We start from the raw sequence: 12,593 nt of genomic DNA, 5'->3' as shown, positions 1-12,593 counted from the left end.
TGCCTATTTTTAAGAATCAGGAGTATTGAAAGTGGGTGCTCAGCACATCTGTGTGTTCAAATAATGTGCCTTACTATACAGCCAGCAGAGGAGGTGTGAAATTGTGACTTAAGCCCCTTTCAGATTTTACATCCATACACAGTTGGAGGCTGTCAACTGCACATAGATCTTCCCAAGATGCCATGTTGTCTGAACTAGTCATATTTTGCATGTAAGTACAAATGAACACATGAAGCTGCCTTATACTGAATCAGACCCTTGGTCCATCATGGTCATTATTGTCTACTCAGACTGGCAGAGGCTCTCCAGGGTCTCAGGCAGAGGTCTTTCGCATCACCTACTTGCCTGGTCCCTCTAACTGGAGATGCAGGGGATTGAACCTGGGACCTTCTGCATGCCAAACAGATGCTCTGCCACTAAGCCACAGCCCCTCCTTGTACAGCTTTAGTATGCATAAAGCTAACACGGGTTCTTTTCAGGGTTCTGGTTTGGATGTACCAAAGCTATATACAAATACAAAATACACACATTACCTCTGTTCAGACAACATGGCAACTGCCCATGTTAGGAACATCATGTTCCTGATACATACAGTCACTGGGCTCCCAGTACATAGGAATGCAACATCTGAAAAGGATATAGCTATTGCAGCATACAAATAGCCCCCTTTCTCATAGTCCCTCTTTCTGTTTATAATATACAGGCATATATTGGTTACTACAGACATGCCGCTCCTTATGGGGGAAATGTGGAAGCTGTTTAACAGCACAAGGCAATCCTAGACAATGGTTTAGGACAGGAAATGAAGAACACCACAGTGAGTTGGAACTACATAAGGGAAGGGAGGGATTTAAGAAGGCAGAATTTAATTACTCAAACTTGGAATTTATCCAGGACACCACAGCTAACACCTTAGCTCATAAAAAGTGTTAGGGGATCTTTAATGGCAACAAATGGTCAGAACCTTGATTTTAAGCACCATCTGTAAGATCACATTTCCTCCAGCTATTCATCCCACTACCTAAATTGCTTTTGTCTACAAAAGAGGGAAACCTCACAAAAGTGGGTTCTTCTCCTGTGGGAATCTCAGCCCAATCCTAAACAGGTTTACTTTGAAGTGAGCACTACGGTATTAAGGCTTATTCTGAGGTAACTAAACCATAGACCATTTTAGTCTAACATTACTGTTACAAAATACAAGAACACCCTGGAACATGAAACACAAGTGAGAAAAAGTTGTTTCTAAATTCTCCAACAAAATGAAAATAAATAGTGATTAGGGTTGCCAAACTAGGTGGGGGCTATAGTGGCTGGAGTTCTCCTGGAATTACAATTGATCTCTGCACCACAGAGATCAGTTTCCCTAGAGACAATGGCCGCTTCGAAGGGTGGGGTCTATGACATCATATCCCTGCTGAACATTCCCTCCTCATTTTACTCTCTCCAAGCACTCCTTTAGGAGTTTCCCTAGTTGGAATTGGCAATGTTACATTAGTGGTATTTAATTCCAGCATGACTCTGTCGTAGAATCATAGAGTTGGAAGTAGGGTTGCCAGGTCCCTCTTTGCCACCAGTGGGAGATTTTTGGGGTGGAGCCTGAGGAGGGGAGGATTTGGGGAGGGGAGGATTTGGGGAGGGGAGGGGAGGGACTTCAATGCCATAAAGTCCAGTTTCCAAAGTGGCCATTTTCTCCAGGTGAATGGATCTCTATCAGCTGGATATCAGTTGTAATAGCAGATCTTCAGCTAGTACCTGGAGGTTGGCAATGCTAGCTGGAAGGGACCACCAGGTCATCACTGTGTGATGTAACTTGAGCTATGCTGTTCAGTTATGCAAAATGGTCTCTCCCCCACCCACCCACAGACTTGGGAATGGGATCGACGCTAATGAACCACACAGGGAAAAGCAGTGCTCCTCCAAAAAAAATTCGTCCACCTCTTCTGCTACCCCCGCGTATCTGACCAGAAAACAGCATCACTTCATAAATCACAGAAAATTAATTGACAAATAATCACAGTAGACTGAGTTTCAATGTAAAATTATAACAGTATTTTAGTGGGGTTTTTTTTTTAAATGCCTTCTTCCAAGCAGGAACTAGTGAAAACAGCTGGCAGTCAGCCTACCAGACGGACTGAGACCCAACTTACTCCTCTATTGCTATTCGGGGACTGCAGAACCTGAAAGATCTATATATAAAACAATGGATCTCTCCCATAACAAATTGTCTTCTGGCACCTTAAAGATTAATGAATTTATTATTATGAGCAAGAGCCCACTCCCATCAGATGCAATACAGCTGTCCCTCTGGATCATTTTCTAGGTTTGGTTGGCATTGACACGGCCTAAAACTCTACCATTTTGCATGAGTGTGTTAGGGAAGAGGAGAAAGCTGTCAGCTCCAAGCCTAGTTTAAAAGACCAAAACAATAGCCTGTAATAGACACCTCTGACTGGTTCAGGTACAGATTTATTGTATATAGCCAAAGGCCATTACAATCAAGTAGACACCTCTGACTGTGTAAAGTATTCTATCCAAAAGCATTGTTGAGATTCTATCAACAGTGTGGAAACTGAAGTAAAGATCTTGCCCAAAAAAGAGCAGAAGCATGAGATTAATTGAGTACTAGAATGCTTTAGTATGGGGGGGGGGGTTATATACCAATTTTATTTAAATTAACAGTGTAAATGGTGCGATTGTTCTGTAACATCCTCTAAATGAAGATTTTCATGATTTTGAAAAATGAAAACTTATCGAAGAAACTTATCGATTTGTATATGTTTTACTCCTTGTCTCCCAGGTCTTAGTCCTCTAACTCTAACTAGTAAACCACTCTGGCTCTCTAACTATATACACCCTAGCACAAGTGACTGGTTAAAGACTTGGGTTTGCTAACTATTGAATTAGGTTGTCAAGGTCCCTGTATATGAAGTTAGTTGCTATCAGATTTTCAAAAGGATAAGTCAATTCATCTCCAAGTGCAATATTTGTGTAATGTGTCATATGTGACTTTTTTTATTTTGTTTCCTCAGTCACAGGCTTTGGCATCCCCAATTAATTATTCTGGAATCACTGGTGGATATTAGGGGCAACTGGAAGACACAATACCCCTTTGTTTTGAACTTCAGAAGTATAACTCCCTGTTAGACTTAGGGCTGAATCCAATTTTACCTGGTCTGGCTAAGAAATCAGGAGCCTAAGGATCAAACCAGAGGATAGAAGACCTGTGGTTGAATTCTTCCCAGCATTTTTAAAATAGAAATTGCAGTTGCAGGACCCATCAATTCTGAATGGGACTGCGGCATGGAGAAAGATGAAGTTTAACCCCTTTTCACCCAACACATGGTTTTACTAGGGTTGTCAGCTCCGAGCTGGGAAATACCTGGAGATTTTGAGGTGAAGCTTGAAGAGGGCGGAGTTTGGGGAAGGGAAAGACTTCAATGCCATAGAGTTCACCTTCCAAAGTGGCCATTTTCTCCAGGTGAACTGATCTCTGTCGCCTGGAGATCAGTTGTAATAGCGGGAGATCTCTAGCCACCACCTGGAGCTTGGCAACCCTAGGTTTTACTGATTGACACCCCCCCCCCCATCCTGGGATTGTTATTGGCTCTGGAAATAGGGTTGTCATGTCCCTCTTCGCTATCGGCAGGAGGTTAGGGGCAGACCCTGAGGAGGGAGGGGTTTGGGGTGGGAGGGACTTCAATGCCATAGAGTCCAATTGCCAAAGCAGCCATTTTCTCCAGGTGAACTATGAGCTGGAAATCAGCTGTAATAGCGGGAGATCTCCAGCTACTACCTGGAGGTTGGCAACCCTATCTGGAAAGGAATGAAGATGGGCAAAAAGTGTACAGCATAGACAAAGCACCATTTCCTGGAACTCGTTGCTCAAGGATTATTAACAAGGTGGCAAGGAGGAGAGTAAAAATTAATCCATGTGAACACAGAGCATGTTCTGCTGGACTAATGAAGGTTATTTAATAGAATACTTTACAAAGATTCAAGCAAAGACATCTTGTCAGTCTTCTGCCCAAGAAAAGAGGGGAGATATTTATGCCTTTGGAGTACCTTCAAAATCAGTACAAAACTCCTTGTTCTAGTATGTGGCCTTTATGCCCTAGGTAGTGGGGATTTCCCACCTACAGGTTCATTTTTTCCCTTTTCCAGCAACTGTGATGTTTGGTCTATGGAACTTTAAAAGTCACGGGTTGTTCTTTCTTCAACACTTATGCACACATTGTGCATGATTTTGAAAACAGGTGTAATAAGAAACCAAATACTCTTCACGATGACAATCATATTTATAAATATATATGTTCCATGCCCTTCAGGAAACAATGCTAAACATTACTTTCAATTTCTGATTTTAAAAAAAACAAGAAAAATAACTAAACACTGAAAAGCTGTCAGAGCATCAGCCTTGAACTGATTGTCGGGAGAGGGAATTTCTATTCCAATTTTTCAGAGAACTCTGCAGGGTTCAGTAAGTCATAATAAGCCTCCAAGTGTCTCACCGCCAGGCTGATGGTGTGTCAAGGCACTAGGAATCACTGCATGAACAGAGGCTAAGGTTGCCAACCTCCAGGTACTAGCTGGAGATCTGCTATTACAACTGATATCCAGCTGATAGAGATCCGTTCACCTGGAGAAAATAGCCACTTTGGCAATTGGACTCTATGGCATTGAAGTCCCTCCCCGCTCCAAACCCTGCCCTCCTCAGGCTCCACCCCCAAAATCTCCAGGTATTTCCCAACCCAGAGCTGGCAACCCTACTAATAGCGTAGACTGTGTTACTCATTAGCTCATATTTGGTGATGCAGATTTATTTTCTGGTCCAGGTATTCAAATTTACTCCCAAATAAATTTCACCTTACATGTGAGATGTCCACCATTTTCTAGGCTCTAAGACGTGGCCTGATTCTCACCACCAGTTGAAATCATCATGCAGTTCTGCTTTTGGAGATAAGAAGGCCTTACAAGGAATTTCTAGGGAGCATGCAGAGCCTTTGTCCATCATCTTCCAAACCTCTTCGGACACGAGATGTGCCACAAGACTGGAGGAGGACGAATGTTATCCCAATTTTCAAAAAAGGGAAGAGGGATGACCAAGGAAACCACAGGCCAGTCAGTCCAACCTCTGTCCCAGGGAAGATACCGGAGCAGATTTTAAAGGGATCAATCTGCGAGCATCTGAAGGACAACTTGGTGGTCTGGGGAAGTCAACACAGATTTGTCCCCAACAGGCCATGTCAGACCAAACTTGTTTCCTTCTTTGATCAAGTAACGTTCTTACTGGATCAAGGGAATGCCGTCATTGCTGTTTACCTGGATTTCCATAAAGCTTTTGACAGAGTTCCTCATGAGGTTCTGATAGGTAAACTGGAGAACTGTGGACTGGACTCTAGGATAGTTAGATGGATAGGGAACTGGTTGGAGAACCACCCCCAAGGAGTGGTTGTCAATGGCATTTCATCTGATTGGAGGGGGGTTTCCAGTGGGGTGCCACAGGATTCAGTTTTGGGCCTGGTACTTTTTACTATTTTTATAAATGATCTGGATGAGGGTGTGGAGGGACTACTCATTAAATTTGCAGATGACACCAAATTGGGAGGAGCAATAAACACACTGGAAGATAGAGAGAGAATTCAGTGGGATCTGAACACACTGGGGAGGATGTGAACAAGATGCAATTCAACAAGGATCAGTACAGAGTGTTACATTTGTGTGACAAAAATGAAAAATACATATAGTAGATGGGGGATATTAGGACTGTCGATTCGGTTCCATCTGACATGAAAAACAGCCGAATTTTCCCTGAATTTTCCAGTTTCCAGTTCAGATAGAACCAAAGTCAAAAAAGGCGAGAAAACGACGAGCCAAACTTGGCGAGTTCGGGCAGACGCCAAATAAATTAGTACAAATTCAGCGCACCTGAATCAGCATTCTCCCTCAGCCAATCGGTGGCCAAGCTGGCTCTTCTTCTGGCCAATCAGTCGCGAATGAGTGTGTGAGCCTGGCCGCTGCACAGCCCGGAGAGAGAATGAGAGAGAGAGTGTGTGTGTGTGTGTGTGTGTGAGAGAGAGAGAGAGAGAGAGAGAGAGAGAGAGATCCCCATGGGGTGTGTGTGCATGGTCCCGGGTTGCTGTGCGGCCCGGGGGGGAGAGAGAGGCCATTTAGGTTTTGCCTTGGATTTGCAGCTCTCTAGATGCACATTTTCCCCATCCAAATTCTCAAAACTCAAAATAAGCTCCCATGCAGAGTTTTGAAAATCTGGATGGGGAAAATGTGCATCTAGAGAGCGGCAAATCAAAGGCAAAACCTCCCGTGCATAAATGGCCCTTTGGTGTGAGTCTGTATTCCTTCCATTGCTGCTGCTCCTGTGCTGCTCCTGTGCTGATCGTGAGAGATCCTGAGCTGAGATAATCTGCTACTGCTTGCTGGAATCAGTATGGATTACTCTGCTGGAAGAGAAGACATCCACAGTTTGACCCATTTTGGGGCTTTTCTATATAACTTTTTTCCTGTGTGTGTGTGTGGGGGGGAAGCAGATTCTGTGTGTGAGAGAGGGGGGGAGGAAGCCAAAGGGGTGGGTTTACCTGTTCTGCTGGGGGGTGGGCTTGATTGCCTCTGTGTGGGACTGTGTTTTCTGCTGTTTTCACCGGTTGCCAACTTTGTGTGGAGTTAACTGTGGGTCAGTGAGTCTCTCTCTGGCTGGCTACTATTGATTCCAATGGGCTGTGCAGCTGCTCCTGTTATTTCTAATGGGCTAGCCTGTCATTCATTTTAGTACATTCCATGTCAGTGAGTCTCTCTCTGGCTGGCCCATTCTTCTCCTTTGTTTGGAATTTGCATCTTCTGGTTGGGAGGGAGGGCTGTTCTGCTGGGGGGGGGGCTTGATCTCCTCTTTGCGAGCATGATTTGGGGGGTTACCTGTCCTGAGGGGGGGCTGATCTCCTTTTTGAGAGTGTGATTGTTGCTGTGGAATATTTGAATCCAGCAGCATGAAATCTATCAATCCTGAAGATACGCAATTTGTGCAGGTCGCACTTATGCTAGTAGCCTTATAAGATGCACTTTGACTGTGTTGAAATGAAAAGATACATTACCCATGCTAGTTACGCTGTTTACTTATGCTTTGAGCAGGATGCAATTTTGGCGTAGTTACATCAGCTCTTAGAAGCCACGGACTGGCTTCTACTGTGGGGGGGGAGCCAAAGGGGGGGTGACCTGTCCTGGTGGGGGGACGGCTTGATCTCCTCTTTGCGAGTGTGATTGTTGCTGTTTTCACTGGTTGCCTGGAGGTCAGTGTGGGTCGGTGAGTCTCTCTCTGGCTGCCCCAGAAACAATGGGAGGTTTTGCCTTGGATTTGCCACTCTCTAGATGCACATTTCCCCCATCCAAATTCTCAAATCTCAACAATAAGCCCCCTGCAGAGTTTTGAGAATTTGTCTGGGGGAAATGTGCATCTAGAAAGCGGAAAATCCAAAGCAAAACCTCCCATGCATAAATAGCCAATGAGAAACAATGGGAGGTTTTGCCTTGGATTTGCCGCTCTCTAGATGCACATTAAGGATTGCCTGCTCCCATTCATTCCAATGTGCGGATGGGGGGACCCCTTCCAGACCCCATAACTAGGGACCCCCTGACCCAATCTTCACCAAACTTGGGGGTTCTTGCAAGTAGGGTCCCTCCAAGCTACCCTGAATGTCGGGATCTCTACCTTCAAAAATGCCACCCTCCGGAGCTGCGGAAAGCCGCAAATGTGCTTTAAATGGCTTTATTCAGCCGAATTTATTCATGAACGCCGAATTTCATGCTGAATTCCATGGATCCAAATAGGGGGAGTTCGGACTTTGGCATTTCCCGAATAAAAATGGGCTGAATTTTGCCGAATCTGAATTTTACCGAATTTTTTTTCAACAGCCCTAGGGGATATACTTTTGGGTAGTAGTGTGTGAGAACACGATCTTGGGGTAGGGGGGACTGTAAGCAAAATATGAGGAGCCAGTGTGATGCAGCAGCAAAAAAGGCTAAAGCGGTCTTGGGGTGTATCAGCAGAGACATAACATCCAAATCACAAGAAGTCATAGTCCCGCTGTACACTTTGATCAGGATGCACCTGAAGTACTTTGTGCAGTTCTGGGGGCCGCACTTCAAAAAGGATGTGGGTGCAGAGGAGAGTGATGAGGATGATTAGGAACCTGGAGACCAAGGGACTTGGGAATGTTTAATCTGGAGAAGAGGAGGTTGAGGGGGGACATGATTGATCTCTTTAGTTCTTTGAAGGGCTGTCACTTAGAGGAGAGAAGGGAGCTGTTCCTGTTGGCGGCAGGAGGATAGGACTTGCAATAATGGGTATAAATTATATGAGGAAAGGTACTGGCTGGATATTGGGGGGAATTTACAGTAAGAGTTGTTCAGCAGTGGAATCAGCTGCCTAGGGAGGGGGTGAGCTTCCCCTCACTGGCAGTCTTCAAGCAGCAGTCTTCAATCCTAACCCTAACCCTAATCCGGCTGGTTGATAGGGGATCAAATACTTATTTCACTCATTATAATGCACATCAATCTCTGACTTTTGTCTTCTGGGTTTCTGGGGGTTTTCCTGTTGTTATTCTGTCTCTCACAGCTACAATAAACCTACCATTAAAATTATGGACTGGTCATTTCTTCGTCAGAGGAAAAACGGGCAAATTCAGCAGGGGATCAAATACTTTTTTCCCTCACTGTAAATAGAACACAACTTTAAATGAACAACAGTACAAAGATTGTTCTGTGTGTTTTTTTACCTGAACATCAAACATGGAGGCACCTGTTCAGTCTCCCTAACAAAACCCACTTGAACATGAAATTCTAGGCTTGCTAGCTGTCTGACTACTGTGACAGTAAATGAAATGTGAACTCCGTGTCTGCTTGCACCAGGAGGAATTCCTTATCACAAGCCCTAATGATTTCTATTGCTTCATTGCAGGAACCTCTGTAAGAAGACACAACAATGGATCAATGTAGTCATTGACTCACTCACTCTGTGGATAAAGAAAGGGTTGTGCATTAATACAGCTTAAACCTGCATGGAGGGTTCCTAATAGCATAACAATCTGACCTCCAATTTTAACCTTTAGCAACAGCTGTGTTAACTTTTCGGCTAAGGAATAAGGAAGAAGTATGGATCGTCCTGGCCCTGCATTCATTCCTCGTCCCACGTGAACCATCAATCACATGGAGAAAAGCTTCAACCTTGCAGGCTTGGTAGATGGGCAGAAATTGATATAAGCACTCAAGCCATGCCGGCGTCAATTATAAGGAAGGTGTACCTCACACAGAGGACCTCTCCAAATTACCCCATATACAAGGTTACTGATCTGTTCTGTTCTAATGATAAAGAGTTTTATGGCCCTCAGTCTTGCTTTCAAAAAATTAACGGGTTACATTGCTGATTAAATAGAATAAATGCTACAATATCTCCGCACGATAGGGTATTGAATTTTGATCGTTTCTACTTCTGAGTAAGGCTGCGATCCCGTGCACAGGTTTAAGCCCTGTGAAATTTACTAGAAAAGAACAGGCTGTAAATATCATTTGGGATCGCGACACATTATAGGAGTACAAAGATGCAGAGGGACTGTTTACAACATCCCCTTGAGTCGGATAAGACGGTCCTCAGCAATCAATCAATGCATTCTGTAAGGGTACGCTACAAGAAAAAATTAGTTGCAATTTTTCAGAACTGGGATTCAGGGGGCCATGTATACCATGTATTCCTTATTTTAGCATAGGACAAGACTAGTTCAAGATTCAAATCCATGGGGGGGGAGGGGTCCAGCATTTCAGGACCATTATTTTCAATGAGGAAACAATTTGAGTCTGGTGGAGATATTTTTAAAGCACATTTGCCCAGAACGTAGTCCTCCTTCTAATCTAAAGACTCTCTAAGTGGATAAAGGGGATTGATTTTACAGAGTCCCCTAAGTAGGCGCCCCTTGACACAACTCTCTCCACTGGTTCCTATGCGGGGGGAATGGCCCCGTCTTGAGTACTTGAGGCTTGGAAAGATCTTGCATATAAACATCTATGTGAATCAGGAGTTCAACCTCTGCAAAAGGACAAATATTTATGCAACTTTAAAGTTTTAAAGCATTGAGCCAATATTGGGTAGCCGTCAATACTGTGGTGTATTTATTGTATTTGTTACAATGGAAAAGTCTGTCTTTCTCCTTTGTTGTTTGTGTGAGTTGGTTTAGTCTCATGGGGTGGTCCCTGGTGGGTCCTGTTTGTTAATTAGAATTGTAGATGATATGAGCTCCCTTGTCCCTGAAACCATTTGCTCCCATCCCTGTATCTTCTTGCTAATGAATGGATGGTGTTCTGAACACAATTGTCTCTGCTGGGTGAACCTAAGAGCAGGAACCTGAGTGAGTATCCTAGTGCTGATTGGCGCACAGAAGGGAACATCACAGATACCATGATGAACCTTCCAGCTGCTTCGCCCGAATGACAAGGGTCCACTTTAATTTGCGGCCGCAGAAAATCTCTGAGAATACCTTAAATGCATTCAGATATCCAAAGCTGCCACAGAATCCCAGATCTCTTTGTAACCACCATCTGTCTGCAAAACCAAATCCTGACCACTGTTGGAGCTGTTGGCCAAGACAGAGATCTCCCATATCATGCTTTTGCAGCATTTTGTTTATATACAGATAAAAAGGACAAGCGCACACTAAAATAATAGTAACAAACATGTTATTAATTTTAGAGCAAAGAGAATAACAACAACAGACCCTGCTTTCATCAATCAGTTTTGAACAGAATGAGCTTCTATTCTCTTTCCCTGCTATCCTCCATATATAAGTATGGAGGGCCTCTATGCCCTCTTTGTTGACTTTCCAGGGAAACCTCTTGGCCAGATGGGCCTCTTGTCTAGTCCAGTAGGGCTGGGTGTTATCAGGATAAAAGTATGATTGTCAGACTGTATACCCCACTTTTACTGCCCTTCAGCGATGTCCAGGGGCTTCAACTGAACCTACCCGGGGTTCCATATACCCTATTCACTGTTATGAGTTTAGGCTTGGTTGACAAGTGCAGCAAAATGAGGTGGAAATAAGACAGTCTGAAAGGATATACTAGACTGTGCCCATTTGGACTTCAGGTAGAAAGAATCAAACTTTTTTTTTATATATATATAAATTTTATTTGGTTTTATACTAGAAGTTTTCCATTACATTGAACAACATCTATAACAATATCAAATTTCAGTTCTAACTTAAAGTTGTTATAGTTCCATATCATATAATAAAAAAAGAAAAAAGAAAAATGGAAAAGTTTTTAGACTTCCCCTTCACCTCTATCTGCCTCTTAATAAAAAGTTCATCCCGTCGTAGGTAATCTAATCTTAATAAACTATCAATACCATATATAGGAAAAAAAAACCATAGTCTGTTAGTAAATATACTTATACTTAATCATTATAAAAAAGATCAGAAATAATCCTCTGGATCAGATTAGAAAGTATTCTTCCATTCTTCCCATTTTTAACTCATATTCACAATAATGCATCCACGCCCCCCATTCCCCCAAAAACCGAACGTCATTTTCTTCGTTTAGAATGGCTGTGAGTTTTGCTATTTCTGCCACTTCAAACATTTTAACAATCCAGTCTTTTTTCTCAGGAGTTTCTAGCCCTTTCCATTTCGCTGCATAAAGCAGTCTCGCAGCTGTTGTGGCATAAATCAAAAAAGTTCTTTGTATTGCTAAGTCGTCTGGAATCATACTCAATAGCATCATTTCTGGTGTTTTGGGTATATTCTTTTGTAGTATTAGTCTCAATTCATTATAAATCATGTCCCAGAAGTCTTTGGCTTTGTCACAGGTCCACCACATGTGATAAAAGGAACCAATTTCTTTGTTACATTTCCAACAAGTAGGGGACATCGTTTTATAAATCTTTGCAATTTTCTTGGGTGTTAGATACCATCTATACATCATTTTATAAATGTTTTCTCGCACTGACTGTGCTTTTATTCCTTTTAGATCTTTGGACCATAATCTTTCCCATTTATTTAAAACAATATCATGTCCCACATTTTGAGCCCAATCGATCATAGTTGGTTTAATCGTATCCTGCTCACAATATATTGTTAAAAGGAGATTATACATTTTAGAAATCAGTTTTGTATTATTATCTAGTAAAATCCTTTGAAAAGAAGATTTTTCTTTAGAAAAACCTTTTTTAGCATCTTGTACAAAAACTGATTTGATTTGGTAGTATTGGAGCCATTGTAAATCATCCTTAAGAAGTTGAAAGTCTTTTAGTGAGCATTTCTTTCCTTCCCAATTAATTAGATCTTGATAAGTAATAAATTTGTCTGGTCTAAGTGGGCGCAAAGTTAGCATTTCTTGAGGCGATATCCACATCGGTGTTTCTGGTTCCAAAATGTGTTTATATCTCATCCAGATACGAAGTAAAGAGGACCTGATTATATGATTACGAAATGTTGCTTGTAATTTAATTTTATCATACCACAAATAGCCATGCCATCCACTTAAATTATTATAACCTTCCAAGTCTAACAAACGTATATTTGACAAGTTCATCCAGTCTTTTA

Source organism: Euleptes europaea, chromosome 5 (genome assembly GCF_029931775.1).
Source record: "Euleptes europaea isolate rEulEur1 chromosome 5, rEulEur1.hap1, whole genome shotgun sequence".
NCBI lineage: Eukaryota > Metazoa > Chordata > Lepidosauria > Squamata > Sphaerodactylidae > Euleptes > Euleptes europaea.
This window is presented reverse-complemented; position numbering follows the sequence as displayed.